The sequence below is a fragment of the Alligator mississippiensis genome, chromosome 15, assembly GCF_030867095.1.
Source record: "Alligator mississippiensis isolate rAllMis1 chromosome 15, rAllMis1, whole genome shotgun sequence".
NCBI classification, from domain to species: Eukaryota; Metazoa; Chordata; order Crocodylia; family Alligatoridae; genus Alligator; species Alligator mississippiensis.
In genome coordinates this window covers 15,622,588-15,636,787 of record NC_081838.1, presented here as the reverse complement: position 1 = coordinate 15,636,787, position 14,200 = coordinate 15,622,588, and the positions used below count along the sequence as shown (strand labels likewise).

The following is a 14,200-nucleotide window of genomic DNA, read 5'->3' as shown; positions in this document are numbered from 1 at the left end:
TCTTCCCTGCTGACAATCTGCATCACCTGCTGAGTTCAGAGCAATGCTGTTGGCAGCGACGGCTGAGAGAGGATGGGAGAGTGTCTCTGCATGCAAGGCCCCAGGTTGCAGGGCTGGGGATGGCATCTGGAGTGGGGAGAGAGTCCGTGGAGAGACATAAGCAGTGGCCAGGGGTGCTGAGGTGCCCTGTGACAGTGGGGCAGCCATTTGGTGGGTGGCCCACAAATTACTACCCCCTGTGTCCTGCCTGAGTGCCACTCCCATCCCCCTTCCCTACCTGACCTCCTACTCAGCTTCCTGCCCCTTCCTGATCTGCCACAGCGCAGGCATGCACCACAGCTTGGCCATCCTTGCCCTGAACCTGGGGAATGAGTTCAATGAGGCCGTGTCATCTGGGCCTGGTGCAGGACCCTCCCTCTCCTGCATTTACGTGCCCTCAGCACCATGCACATAGCACCTTGGTCACGAGGCTCCAGTCACTGCCTTGTGCAGAGCAGCTGAAGGGAGCCTATGCTGGAGGGGGCAGTGGAGAGGACACCGTGGATCTGCAGGTTTAGAGACACACCAGGAATCAGCAGATGCCATGAAGGAAAACTTTTATTGGACGAAGCTCACAATGTAAGATAGGAGGGAAACACTGGAAAATAATTTAAAGACTGGTCCTGTATCTCCGTATCCAGCTTCTTACCAGAAAGAAAATGCCAGGAGACTGAATCGCAAAGTCAGTTGGCACCGGCACAGATTCAAGGCACCACTTAGAACAGGATCGTTGCTGGGTACAAGAGCAGAGCTTGGAAATGGTTGCAGGAACAGCCTGGGAAACAAGGGGAGAAGAGCAAGGGATGTGAAAGAAACTGCATTCAGGGACTTGCTGACTTGCTCTTGCTTTCCCAGATGTTGATGTTGCCGCGGTGGGTTGGGGCATCAGCCATCACTTCTGTGGAGGTCACTGTTGCTGAGGACACTGCGGTGGAGGGCACTTCTGGTCAGGCCACTGCGGTGGAGGGCACTTCGATGGAGGGCACTTCTGGTCAGGACACTGGGGTGGAGGGCACTTCTGGTCAGGCCACTGGGGTGGAGGGCACTTTGATGGAGGGCACTTTGGTAGAGGACACTGCGGTGGAGTACATTTCTGGGGAGGAATCAATGGTGGAGGACACACAACCTGCTTGCATTGCTGCTGGTTGGGGTAAGACATGGTTCTTCAACTCAGAAATGCCTGGAAGGGAAAGAAAGCACAGCACTGATGAGTCACCACCATCCTCCATCATGCTGCCCTTTCAAGTAGCCACACAAAGACACAAATAAGCAACCCATCCACCCTACCACCTTGTCCATGTTAGATTAAACCTGGTGCTGAAGCTGGCTACTGGGCTCTAGGTCCTTTGCCAGCAAAGCACCATCAAAACTGATGAGACTGAAGCTCACATGTGCAAAATGCAAATATTCAAAAGCCCGGGAACATTGGTTCAAACGGCTTTCCTGGAAGAGGGAAGGGGCTTGAGCACATGCCGAAGGCAGAGCACACCCAGAAGTGAATGCTAGGCAGGGTTCTGTCCTTTAGCTCCTTTCCAAGAGGGCTGTGCCTTTGACTGACGGCCCAGACTGCAAATCCAGCTAAAACCCGCAAGTACAAGCATGGGTAGCATTTTCTCTCTATCCCACATGTGCTGACATGGGTTTAGACAGAGGAACAAACAGTCCTCCCTGTAATTTTTATAGGATTAAGTTTAGAAGTAACTCCGAGCAATCGCTGGCAGCCTGAATGCAAGAGAGACTTACCTGTCAAGCGAACAGGAGGGAGTGGATGTGGAGTCAAGTGGATAAGGAGGCGCTGGGAGGGAGAGCTTTTATAGGCCTTCTGGCCCCGTCACCAGTATATGATGCCCTTGGTGAATCAGATGGTGATACCGGGCAGCTCTCATCCACATCCACTCCACCAGCACTTCCTTATTTCCTTGTTTGCATCATAATATGCCCGAAGAAAGTCCAGCCCACTTTTCCTTGTGGTATCCTGATATGTATCATTGATCTTCCCCCTGCCTGTCCTGTTTTGAAGGACTTGCTCATAGTGGCTGCTATGAATAACTCATGGTTTCATTTCTGCAGGCTTTTTGCAGGGTGTTGGAACCAGGCACTCATGCCCTCCTGGCTTTGGTTTCACCTTTGACCCCTCTTTCCTTGTCCTGCATGAAGTCCCCTGCATGGAGCTCTGGCTGGTGGGACAGGGGGCCAAATCCCAGCCCACCCTTCACCGCCCCTGTGTAGCCAGAGAAAACAGTTGTGTCCCTGGGGAAGCTTCATGCACACCTGACTGAAGATTTAGGGAATTAGACTTATTTTGTCTTGAGAAGAGAAGAGCGAGGGAGGGGGTTTATAGCAGCCTTCAACTCTCTGCAGGTTGTCTCCAAAGAGGATGGAGTTGGTGGCATCTCAGTGGTGGCAGATGACAGAACAAGGTGCAATGGTCACCAGTGGCAGCAAGGGAGGTGGAGGTTAGATATTAGGAAGAAGTTTCTCATGTGGACGGTGCTGAAGCACTGGAACGGGTTACCCAGACAGGTGGTGGCATCTCCATCCTTTGGAGGCTTTGAAAAACCTTGATACACAAACCCTTGGCTCCTGTTTCTCTCCTTCCTGCTTCATTTTCAATCTAACCGCACCATCACCTGCAGACATGTACCTCTAGTGCCTCAGGTGTGCACAATGCTTCCTCAGGGGCATAGGAGCATTTCCTCTGGCTGCACAGGCGAGCTAAGGGTGGGCTGAGCGGGGAACAACAGAGCAGGCCAGAAACTGGGGACAAGACACTCAAGGCCATATTTCCACCCCTCCTCACCAGCGGTGGAAGTGGGCAGCACTGCTTTGACTTCCATGGGGCTGCGCCAGTCCCACTCACTGGGATTTGGCCTCCTGTCCTGCCAGGCAGGGCTCCATGCCAGAGGCCATGTGTGGGACAAGGAAAGAGGGGCCAAAAGCTGAACCACAGCCAGGAGGGCATGAGCACCTGGTGACAACACCCTGCAAACATCTTGTGGAAACACAGCCATGAGTTGTTCATGGCAGTCACTATGAGCAAATCCTATTTAAATCTCTTCTTCCTTTACAGCAGGATACTCAAGGAGGGGTACAATGATACATGTTAGTATACCAGAAGAAAAAATCGGACAAAGCATGATGCAAACAAGGAATTAGGAAGTGTTGGTGGAGGGGAGGGGAGGCGCGTGAGAGGCGCTGGTGTCTCTCTAAACCACAAATCCACGGTGTCCTCTCCACTGCCCCCTCCAGGACAAGCTACCCTGAGCTGCTCTGCACTAGGCAGTGACTGGAGCCTTGCGACCACGGTGCAGTGTGCACGGGGCAGAGGGCATCTGAATGCAGAAGCAGAGGGAGGGTCTTGCCCAAGACTGTCACAGGAGTGTGTGAGGTGCTGAATCAAGAATGCTGGTCTCCCAGGCAGAGCCAGGGACCTTAGCACATCTGGCTCCTTCACCTCTGGCACCTACTGCTCTCCCTGTCTGGCACTTCCATTCACCAACATTTTCTGTTCCCCACATTCAGTAAAGGAGGTTTGTCCCAAAAGGCCAACGAGGTCATCTTCTCCCTCCACTGCATCACTGCAGCCACACAGCAAGCGCTCTTATCCTGGCATCCAGCTGAGGAGTGCTAGGACAAGGAATCAGTGCACGTGGAGACTCATGGCCTCAGCACTGGGGAGCTCAGTATAGGCAGAGAGTGGGAGATGAGGACAGTGCTCGTGGCCTGTGCCCCTGCAAGGCCTGGGAAACTGGGGGGTAAAGATGTCCAGGTGGTGTATCAGAACGCCCCCTTTGTACGTTTCCCTTCTGGACATTGATATAACAGAAGCCCCTTCCTGCCTGCAATCCCGCCTCCACCCCCCCCCCTCACGCACACAATTTGTGCATTTCTTTTTCTTCTCAGTATTGGCAGATACCTAGCACACTCATTGCATGGGTGTGGCAAGGCTCAGAGCAAGCCAGAAAGCTGAAGTGGCTTTCTGTAGGGGAAACCTAGAAACTACATCCACATATCAACTAAACTCAGTGTCCCTAAAGAAAACAAAAGAACTAAAATATCCACTGCAAAGACTGTCAATATATCCTGTGCTAAGCTAACTCACTTACTGTCCCCAGTAGCCTTTGATCCTCACTACCTCACATTGCATTTTGATATTTCAACTGTCTCATCTTTACCATGGCTTTTTATATTTTATACTTTTAAAGTTTTATGGAATGCACTCCCTGTAGAATGAAGTTCCACCCTGGACCACTGTTAAAACTGCATTGACATTGTAAGAGTAAAGTGATACAATGTGTTATACTGGGTGGTCCCATGAGTGAATGCGAGTGAATGATGGTCATCAGTAGACAAAAGCCCAGCTCCAGGAAGTCCATGTTAAACCAATCAAGCTAAAGAACTGATTCCTGGAAGTGAGCACCTACCCAGCTGACTATTCCTGCAACCCTTAACAATACCATTGTTTATGAATGAAAATCACAAACTGACTCCCAACATGCCCTAAAAGCAGGCAAGACCCCTATGAGTAACAGCTGCCAGGTACTACTCAAGACCCACATGGGACAAGAATCTGTGTATTGGGTAACCAAGGTGATGCTGGGGGATCAGACAAGTCTACCAGAAAGGGATAAAAGGCAGTGAAGCGTGACCCTCAGTGGTGCCCTCTCATCCAGCACCTGACCTACCGAGACAGAAGGACAAGCAGACAACCCCCTTCTGGAGAAGACATTGCCTTGAAGGAAGCTGACCACAAACAGCAGACTCCAGGGCCTCGGGCAGGTAGATATACCGACACCAGTGCTCTCACAATCACTACAGCAGCTACTATACACTATGCTACATGGGTTTGAATGAGTGAGCGAATGTGTGTGTGCGCGCTAAGGTGACCAGTACCACCCATAACTGAAAGATTGCATTTATGATTTTATTGGTAACTTCACATGCCGTTCAATAAACTAGAATTTATGAAGATCCTGTGATTTGGTCCTTTGTAGCCAACAATGGCACAACCTCATTAAACCCATTGCCCAGGTGTAGGGCAAGGATGGCCAAACTGTGGCGCGTGCGTGGGCTGTGGCACGTCAGGGAGGGGCAGGAAGCTGAGCAGGAGGTTGTGCAGGAGAGGGAGTTTGTAGTGGCAGTCAGGCAGGATCCTGGGGGTAATTTATGGCGCACCCACCTGAAAGGCTGCCCTACTGCTCCAGGGTCCCCTCTTCTATGCTCTTCTCTTATATCCTTTTAGGACTAGTGATTTGTTTAGCTGTGTTTGAACATTTTCTTTACTTGCTGATCAACTCAGTTGTCACATCTGGAAAGATTCACACTATGGTTATTCAGAAAGAAGCTTTGGCCCTTTTGCCTAGCAGCATGCCTGCAGCTTACCCTAGGCCCCTTGGAAATGGTTAAGGGTGGCAACAACTCCCTGCTCCAAGCAGGACCAGCCCCAACTACATCATCCCAGCAAGGGCTTTGCTTAGCCAGGTCTTAAAAACCTCCAAGGATGGAGAATTCACCACCTCTCTGGTTCCAGTGCTTAACTACTATCTTCATGAAAAAAATTCTTCCTAATAACCAAGCTCAGCAATAGCCACCCTGCAGGGAGGTGAAGGCTGCTATTCAATCCCCCTCAGTCTTCTCTTCTCCAGACTAAAGCCCAGTTCCCTCAGCCTTTCCTTGTAAGTCATGTCCCCCAGCCCCACAACCATTTTTCCACCCTCCATTGGACTCTCGAAATTATCCACATCCTTTCTGTTGTGGGAGGCCCAGGCCTGGACCAAACTCTTCCCTGCTGACAATCTGCATCACCTGCTGAGTTCAGAGCAATGCTGTTGGCAGCGACGGCTGAGAGAGGATGGGAGAGTGTCTCTGCATGCAAGGCCCCAGGTTGCAGGGCTGGGGATGGCATCTGGAGTGGGGAGAGAGTCCGTGGAGAGACATAAGCAGTGGCCAGGGGTGCTGAGGTGCCCTGTGACAGTGGGGCAGCCATTTGGTGGGTGGCCCACAAATTACTACCCCCTGTGTCCTGCCTGAGTGCCACTCCCATCCCCCTTCCCTACCTGACCTCCTACTCAGCTTCCTGCCCCTTCCTGATCTGCCACAGCGCAGGCATGCACCACAGCTTGGCCATCCTTGCCCTGAACCTGGGGAATGAGTTCAATGAGGCCGTGTCATCTGGGCCTGGTGCAGGACCCTCCCTCTCCTGCATTTACGTGCCCTCAGCACCATGCACATAGCACCTTGGTCACGAGGCTCCAGTCACTGCCTTGTGCAGAGCAGCTGAAGGGAGCCTATGCTGGAGGGGGCAGTGGAGAGGACACCGTGGATCTGCAGGTTTAGAGACACACCAGGAATCAGCAGATGCCATGAAGGAAAACTTTTATTGGACGAAGCTCACAATGTAAGATAGGAGGGAAACACTGGAAAATAATTTAAAGACTGGTCCTGTATCTCCGTATCCAGCTTCTTACCAGAAAGAAAATGCCAGGAGACTGAATCGCAAAGTCAGTTGGCACCGGCACAGATTCAAGGCACCACTTAGAACAGGATCGTTGCTGGGTACAAGAGCAGAGCTTGGAAATGGTTGCAGGAACAGCCTGGGAAACAAGGGGAGAAGAGCAAGGGATGTGAAAGAAACTGCATTCAGGGACTTGCTGACTTGCTCTTGCTTTCCCAGATGTTGATGTTGCCGCGGTGGGTTGGGGCATCAGCCATCACTTCTGTGGAGGTCACTGTTGCTGAGGACACTGCGGTGGAGGGCACTTCTGGTCAGGCCACTGCGGTGGAGGGCACTTCGATGGAGGGCACTTCTGGTCAGGACACTGGGGTGGAGGGCACTTCTGGTCAGGCCACTGGGGTGGAGGGCACTTTGATGGAGGGCACTTTGGTAGAGGACACTGCGGTGGAGTACATTTCTGGGGAGGAATCAATGGTGGAGGACACACAACCTGCTTGCATTGCTGCTGGTTGGGGTAAGACATGGTTCTTCAACTCAGAAATGCCTGGAAGGGAAAGAAAGCACAGCACTGATGAGTCACCACCATCCTCCATCATGCTGCCCTTTCAAGTAGCCACACAAAGACACAAATAAGCAACCCATCCACCCTACCACCTTGTCCATGTTAGATTAAACCTGGTGCTGAAGCTGGCTACTGGGCTCTAGGTCCTTTGCCAGCAAAGCACCATCAAAACTGATGAGACTGAAGCTCACATGTGCAAAATGCAAATATTCAAAAGCCCGGGAACATTGGTTCAAACGGCTTTCCTGGAAGAGGGAAGGGGCTTGAGCACATGCCGAAGGCAGAGCACACCCAGAAGTGAATGCTAGGCAGGGTTCTGTCCTTTAGCTCCTTTCCAAGAGGGCTGTGCCTTTGACTGACGGCCCAGACTGCAAATCCAGCTAAAACCCGCAAGTACAAGCATGGGTAGCATTTTCTCTCTATCCCACATGTGCTGACATGGGTTTAGACAGAGGAACAAACAGTCCTCCCTGTAATTTTTATAGGATTAAGTTTAGAAGTAACTCCGAGCAATCGCTGGCAGCCTGAATGCAAGAGAGACTTACCTGTCAAGCGAACAGGAGGGAGTGGATGTGGAGTCAAGTGGATAAGGAGGCGCTGGGAGGGAGAGCTTTTATAGGCCTTCTGGCCCCGTCACCAGTATATGATGCCCTTGGTGAATCAGATGGTGATACCGGGCAGCTCTCATCCACATCCACTCCACCAGCACTTCCTTATTTCCTTGTTTGCATCATAATATGCCCGAAGAAAGTCCAGCCCACTTTTCCTTGTGGTATCCTGATATGTATCATTGATCTTCCCCCTGCCTGTCCTGTTTTGAAGGACTTGCTCATAGTGGCTGCTATGAATAACTCATGGTTTCATTTCTGCAGGCTTTTTGCAGGGTGTTGGAACCAGGCACTCATGCCCTCCTGGCTTTGGTTTCACCTTTGACCCCTCTTTCCTTGTCCTGCATGAAGTCCCCTGCATGGAGCTCTGGCTGGTGGGACAGGGGGCCAAATCCCAGCCCACCCTTCACCGCCCCTGTGTAGCCAGAGAAAACAGTTGTGTCCCTGGGGAAGCTTCATGCACACCTGACTGAAGATTTAGGGAATTAGACTTATTTTGTCTTGAGAAGAGAAGAGCGAGGGAGGGGGTTTATAGCAGCCTTCAACTCTCTGCAGGTTGTCTCCAAAGAGGATGGAGTTGGTGGCATCTCAGTGGTGGCAGATGACAGAACAAGGTGCAATGGTCACCAGTGGCAGCAAGGGAGGTGGAGGTTAGATATTAGGAAGAAGTTTCTCATGTGGACGGTGCTGAAGCACTGGAACGGGTTACCCAGACAGGTGGTGGCATCTCCATCCTTTGGAGGCTTTGAAAAACCTTGATACACAAACCCTTGGCTCCTGTTTCTCTCCTTCCTGCTTCATTTTCAATCTAACCGCACCAGCACCTGCAGACATGTACCTCTAGTGCCTCAGGTGTGCACAATGCTTCCTCAGGGGCATAGGAGCATTTCCTCTGGCTGCACAGGCGAGCTAAGGGTGGGCTGAGCGGGGAACAACAGAGCAGGCCAGAAACTGGGGACAAGACACTCAAGGCCATATTTCCACCCCTCCTCACCAGCGGTGGAAGTGGGCAGCACTGCTTTGACTTCCATGGGGCTGCGCCAGTCCCACTCACTGGGATTTGGCCTCCTGTCCTGCCAGGCAGGGCTCCATGCCAGAGGCCATGTGTGGGACAAGGAAAGAGGGGCCAAAAGCTGAACCACAGCCAGGAGGGCATGAGCACCTGGTGACAACACCCTGCAAACATCTTGTGGAAACACAGCCATGAGTTGTTCATGGCAGTCACTATGAGCAAATCCTATTTAAATCTCTTCTTCCTTTACAGCAGGATACTCAAGGAGGGGTACAATGATACATGTTAGTATACCAGAAGAAAAAATCGGACAAAGCATGATGCAAACAAGGAATTAGGAAGTGTTGGTGGAGGGGAGGGGAGGCGCGTGAGAGGCGCTGGTGTCTCTCTAAACCACAAATCCACGGTGTCCTCTCCACTGCCCCCTCCAGGACAAGCTACCCTGAGCTGCTCTGCACTAGGCAGTGACTGGAGCCTTGCGACCACGGTGCAGTGTGCACGGGGCAGAGGGCATCTGAATGCAGAAGCAGAGGGAGGGTCTTGCCCAAGACTGTCACAGGAGTGTGTGAGGTGCTGAATCAAGAATGCTGGTCTCCCAGGCAGAGCCAGGGACCTTAGCACATCTGGCTCCTTCACCTCTGGCACCTACTGCTCTCCCTGTCTGGCACTTCCATTCACCAACATTTTCTGTTCCCCACATTCAGTAAAGGAGGTTTGTCCCAAAAGGCCAACGAGGTCATCTTCTCCCTCCACTGCATCACTGCAGCCACACAGCAAGCGCTCTTATCCTGGCATCCAGCTGAGGAGTGCTAGGACAAGGAATCAGTGCACGTGGAGACTCATGGCCTCAGCACTGGGGAGCTCAGTATAGGCAGAGAGTGGGAGATGAGGACAGTGCTCGTGGCCTGTGCCCCTGCAAGGCCTGGGAAACTGGGGGGTAAAGATGTCCAGGTGGTGTATCAGAACGCCCCCTTTGTACGTTTCCCTTCTGGACATTGATATAACAGAAGCCCCTTCCTGCCTGCAATCCCGCCTCCACCCCCCCCCCCCTCACGCACACAATTTGTGCATTTCTTTTTCTTCTCAGTATTGGCAGATACCTAGCACACTCATTGCATGGGTGTGGCAAGGCTCAGAGCAAGCCAGAAAGCTGAAGTGGCTTTCTGTAGGGGAAACCTAGAAACTACATCCACATATCAACTAAACTCAGTGTCCCTAAAGAAAACAAAAGAACTAAAATATCCACTGCAAAGACTGTCAATATATCCTGTGCTAAGCTAACTCACTTACTGTCCCCAGTAGCCTTTGATCCTCACTACCTCACATTGCATTTTGATATTTCAACTGTCTCATCTTTACCATGGCTTTTTATATTTTATACTTTTAAAGTTTTATGGAATGCACTCCCTGTAGAATGAAGTTCCACCCTGGACCACTGTTAAAACTGCATTGACATTGTAAGAGTAAAGTGATACAATGTGTTATACTGGGTGGTCCCATGAGTGAATGCGAGTGAATGATGGTCATCAGTAGACAAAAGCCCAGCTCCAGGAAGTCCATGTTAAACCAATCAAGCTAAAGAACTGATTCCTGGAAGTGAGCACCTACCCAGCTGACTATTCCTGCAACCCTTAACAATACCATTGTTTATGAATGAAAATCACAAACTGACTCCCAACATGCCCTAAAAGCAGGCAAGACCCCTATGAGTAACAGCTGCCAGGTACTACTCAAGACCCACATGGGACAAGAATCTGTGTATTGGGTAACCAAGGTGATGCTGGGGGATCAGACAAGTCTACCAGAAAGGGATAAAAGGCAGTGAAGCGTGACCCTCAGTGGTGCCCTCTCATCCAGCACCTGACCTACCGAGACAGAAGGACAAGCAGACAACCCCCTTCTGGAGAAGACATTGCCTTGAAGGAAGCTGACCACAAACAGCAGACTCCAGGGCCTCGGGCAGGTAGATATACCGACACCAGTGCTCTCACAATCACTACAGCAGCTACTATACACTATGCTACATGGGTTTGAATGAGTGAGCGAATGTGTGTGTGCGCGCTAAGGTGACCAGTACCACCCATAACTGAAAGATTGCATTTATGATTTTATTGGTAACTTCACATGCCGTTCAATAAACTAGAATTTATGAAGATCCTGTGATTTGGTCCTTTGTAGCCAACAATGGCACAACCTCATTAAACCCATTGCCCAGGTGTAGGGCAAGGATGGCCAAACTGTGGCGCGTGCGTGGGCTGTGGCACGTCAGGGAGGGGCAGGAAGCTGAGCAGGAGGTTGTGCAGGAGAGGGAGTTTGTAGTGGCAGTCAGGCAGGATCCTGGGGGTAATTTATGGCGCACCCACCTGAAAGGCTGCCCTACTGCTCCAGGGTCCCCTCTTCTATGCTCTTCTCTTATATCCTTTTAGGACTAGTGATTTGTTTAGCTGTGTTTGAACATTTTCTTTACTTGCTGATCAACTCAGTTGTCACATCTGGAAAGATTCACACTATGGTTATTCAGAAAGAAGCTTTGGCCCTTTTGCCTAGCAGCATGCCTGCAGCTTACCCTAGGCCCCTTGGAAATGGTTAAGGGTGGCAACAACTCCCTGCTCCAAGCAGGACCAGCCCCAACTACATCATCCCAGCAAGGGCTTTGCTTAGCCAGGTCTTAAAAACCTCCAAGGATGGAGAATTCACCACCTCTCTGGTTCCAGTGCTTAACTACTATCTTCATGAAAAAAATTCTTCCTAATAACCAAGCTCAGCAATAGCCACCCTGCAGGGAGGTGAAGGCTGCTATTCAATCCCCCTCAGTCTTCTCTTCTCCAGACTAAAGCCCAGTTCCCTCAGCCTTTCCTTGTAAGTCATGTCCCCCAGCCCCACAACCATTTTTCCACCCTCCATTGGACTCTCGAAATTATCCACATCCTTTCTGTTGTGGGAGGCCCAGGCCTGGACCAAACTCTTCCCTGCTGACAATCTGCATCACCTGCTGAGTTCAGAGCAATGCTGTTGGCAGCGACGGCTGAGAGAGGATGGGAGAGTGTCTCTGCATGCAAGGCCCCAGGTTGCAGGGCTGGGGATGGCATCTGGAGTGGGGAGAGAGTCCGTGGAGAGACATAAGCAGTGGCCAGGGGTGCTGAGGTGCCCTGTGACAGTGGGGCAGCCATTTGGTGGGTGGCCCACAAATTACTACCCCCTGTGTCCTGCCTGAGTGCCACTCCCATCCCCCTTCCCTACCTGACCTCCTACTCAGCTTCCTGCCCCTTCCTGATCTGCCACAGCGCAGGCATGCACCACAGCTTGGCCATCCTTGCCCTGAACCTGGGGAATGAGTTCAATGAGGCCGTGTCATCTGGGCCTGGTGCAGGACCCTCCCTCTCCTGCATTTACGTGCCCTCAGCACCATGCACATAGCACCTTGGTCACGAGGCTCCAGTCACTGCCTTGTGCAGAGCAGCTGAAGGGAGCCTATGCTGGAGGGGGCAGTGGAGAGGACACCGTGGATCTGCAGGTTTAGAGACACACCAGGAATCAGCAGATGCCATGAAGGAAAACTTTTATTGGACGAAGCTCACAATGTAAGATAGGAGGGAAACACTGGAAAATAATTTAAAGACTGGTCCTGTATCTCCGTATCCAGCTTCTTACCAGAAAGAAAATGCCAGGAGACTGAATCGCAAAGTCAGTTGGCACCGGCACAGATTCAAGGCACCACTTAGAACAGGATCATTGCTGGGTACAAGAGCAGAGCTTGGAAATGGTTGCAGGAACAGCCTGGGAAACAAGGGGAGAAGAGCAAGGGATGTGAAAGAAACTGCATTCAGGGACTTGCTGACTTGCTCTTGCTTTCCCAGATGTTGATGTTGCCGCGGTGGGTTGGGGCATCAGCCATCACTTCTGTGGAGGTCACTGTTGCTGAGGACACTGCGGTGGAGGGCACTTCTGGTCAGGCCACTGCGGTGGAGGGCACTTCGATGGAGGGCACTTCTGGTCAGGACACTGGGGTGGAGGGCACTTCTGGTCAGGCCACTGGGGTGGAGGGCACTTTGATGGAGGGCACTTTGGTAGAGGACACTGCGGTGGAGTACATTTCTGGGGAGGAATCAATGGTGGAGGACACACAACCTGCTTGCATTGCTGCTGGTTGGGGTAAGACATGGTTCTTCAACTCAGAAATGCCTGGAAGGGAAAGAAAGCACAGCACTGATGAGTCACCACCATCCTCCATCATGCTGCCCTTTCAAGTAGCCACACAAAGACACAAATAAGCAACCCATCCACCCTACCACCTTGTCCATGTTAGATTAAACCTGGTGCTGAAGCTGGCTACTGGGCTCTAGGTCCTTTGCCAGCAAAGCACCATCAAAACTGATGAGACTGAAGCTCACATGTGCAAAATGCAAATATTCAAAAGCCCGGGAACATTGGTTCAAACGGCTTTCCTGGAAGAGGGAAGGGGCTTGAGCACATGCCGAAGGCAGAGCACACCCAGAAGTGAATGCTAGGCAGGGTTCTGTCCTTTAGCTCCTTTCCAAGAGGGCTGTGCCTTTGACTGACGGCCCAGACTGCAAATCCAGCTAAAACCCGCAAGTACAAGCATGGGTAGCATTTTCTCTCTATCCCACATGTGCTGACATGGGTTTAGACAGAGGAACAAACAGTCCTCCCTGTAATTTTTATAGGATTAAGTTTAGAAGTAACTCCGAGCAATCGCTGGCAGCCTGAATGCAAGAGAGACTTACCTGTCAAGCGAACAGGAGGGAGTGGATGTGGAGTCAAGTGGATAAGGAGGCGCTGGGAGGGAGAGCTTTTATAGGCCTTCTGGCCCCGTCACCAGTATATGATGCCCTTGGTGAATCAGATGGTGATACCGGGCAGCTCTCATCCACATCCACTCCACCAGCACTTCCTTATTTCCTTGTTTGCATCATAATATGCCGAAGAAAGTCCAGCCCACTTTTCCTTGTGGTATCCTGATATGTATCATTGATCTTCCCCCTGCCTGTCCTGTTTGAAGGACTTGCCTCATAGTGGCTGCTATGAATAACTCATGGTTTCATTTCTGCAGGCTTTTTGCAGGGTGTTGGAACCAGGCACTCATGCCCTCCTGGCTTTGGTTTCACCTTTGACCCCTCTTTCCTTGTCCTGCATGAAGTCCCCTGCATGGAGCTCTGGCTGGTGGGACAGGGGCCAATCCCAGCCCACCCTTCACCGCCCCTGTGTAGCCAGAGTAAAAAGTTGTGTCCCTGGGGAAGCTTCATGCACACCTGACTGAAGATTTAGGGAATTAGACTTATTTTGTCTTGAGAAGAGAAGAGCGAGGGAGGGGGTTTATAGCAGCCTTCAACTCTCTGCAGGTTGTCTCCAAAGAGGATGGAGTTGGTGGCATCTCAGTGGTGGCAGATGACAGAACAAGGTGCAATGGTCACCAGTGGCAGCAAGGGAGGTGAGGTTAGATATTAAGAAGAAGTTTCTCATGTGGACGGTGCTGAAGCACTGGAACGGGTTACCCAGACAGGTGA

The 14,200-nt window shown here is 51.4% G+C and overlaps 3 long non-coding RNA genes across 3 annotated transcripts; all 3 read right to left on the bottom strand.

Annotated features, from left to right (window-relative positions):
• Positions 1-579: 579 nt before the first annotated feature.
• LOC132245608 (uncharacterized) lies at positions 580-1,998 on the bottom strand. The gene is made up of 2 exons (XR_009457318.1): positions 1,783-1,998; positions 580-1,219 (listed from the first exon to the last, which is right to left on the bottom strand). It is a non-coding gene; the product is annotated as an uncharacterized LOC132245608 (long non-coding RNA).
• Positions 1,999-6,397: 4,399 nt separating this feature from the next.
• On the bottom strand, positions 6,398-7,816 carry LOC132245605 (uncharacterized). Its single transcript, XR_009457315.1, has 2 exons — positions 7,601-7,816; positions 6,398-7,037 (listed from the first exon to the last, which is right to left on the bottom strand). It is a non-coding gene; the product is annotated as an uncharacterized LOC132245605 (long non-coding RNA).
• A 4,401-nt stretch (positions 7,817-12,217) lies between these two features.
• On the bottom strand, positions 12,218-13,588 carry LOC132245619 (uncharacterized). Its single transcript, XR_009457334.1, has 2 exons — positions 13,421-13,588; positions 12,218-12,857 (listed from the first exon to the last, which is right to left on the bottom strand). It is a non-coding gene; the product is annotated as an uncharacterized LOC132245619 (long non-coding RNA).
• Between the last annotated feature and the right edge of the window lie 612 nt (positions 13,589-14,200).